Source organism: Aptenodytes forsteri, unplaced genomic scaffold (genome assembly GCF_000699145.1).
Source record: "Aptenodytes forsteri isolate BGI_AS27 unplaced genomic scaffold, ASM69914v1 Scaffold2, whole genome shotgun sequence".
Classification (NCBI taxonomy): Eukaryota; Metazoa; Chordata; class Aves; order Sphenisciformes; family Spheniscidae; genus Aptenodytes; species Aptenodytes forsteri.
Window position 1 is genome coordinate 6,658,605 of NW_008795695.1, and position 1,254 is coordinate 6,659,858.

Consider the following 1,254-nt stretch of genomic DNA (forward strand, 5'->3'; position numbering starts at 1 on the left):
TAGGAGAGTGGATGAGGTCAGTTTTTTGGCCATGAATTCCCTGTCCCCTAAGCCCAAACTCTGCCAGAGTGAGTGGACCAAACGGATCTGTGATGTTGCTACACTGGCTCCAGCGAGGTTACACCATGGATCGGTTTGGTCCACTACAATTCAGTCATGTCATTTTACTTTATTCTTTTTATTATCTAACTAAACTCCAGCCTCAAACATATACAATAATCCTTTTCCTGAAGAAAGTTATACCTAAATAGGAGTTTCCAGTTCATATTTTAATATAAAACCACCATTCCTAACCCTCTGCAAAAAGCTAGCCTCGTATCCTAGACATGGAGCTACGCTAACGCTGTAAAACTCTTATCCCTTTGTGCCCCTGCATCTCAGGTAAAATACAAAAAAATATTTCTCCAAGTGTTAAATTTGGATCTCTGTTAAGAGAGTTTGGCATCTTTACAGTATTATGTAAAACTAGAGCTTCCAACATTGACATTAAATTAGACCAGCCACAGACCAAGAGGACTTAACACAACATAAATCCCAAACCTTTCCTCACACATTCCTAAAATACATGTATATTCTCTAACATTTAAAGAGGGAAAAGAAGTAAGAATACTGCAGCTGTACATGTTAAAAAGGCAGTTTCCTCATTAAGGAGATGAACCTACGACTGACGTTTTACAGCTATAAAACCCGCTGTTTGTTGTGCTATTGTTTAAGCTAGTTCGCTGCACGTAGGTTAAGACATCCAGAGTAATTTGTTTTCCAGTGATGATATTTTCCCCATACTTAATTTCAGCCTCTGATTATTTTAGAATAAATAAAATAGTGTGAAAGCCCTTGGTAACGTAAGACAGGACCCGAAGCTTATTCCGTTCCAGGTTTTGAGCGTTTTACAGTTGCCTAAAGTGTGGCCGCACGGCTTTGGACCAATTCAGCTGCCGAAATGGTGTGTGCAAGTGTGCAATCTATCAGGATCAGCTCTCGGCGGTGTGTGGGGGCGGGAGGGAGAATTTGTTTTCCAGTGATGATATTTTCCCCATACTTAATTTCAGCCTCTGATTATTTTAGAATAAATAAAATAGTGTGAAAGCCCCCTTGGTAATAAGACAGGACCTTAAGCTTATTCCGTTCCAGGTTTTGAGAGTTTTACAGTTGCCTAAAGTGTCGGCTTTGGACCAATTCAGCTGCCGAAATGGTGTGTGCAATGTGCAAATCTATCAGGATCAGCTCTCGGCGGTGTGTGGGGGCGGGAGGGAG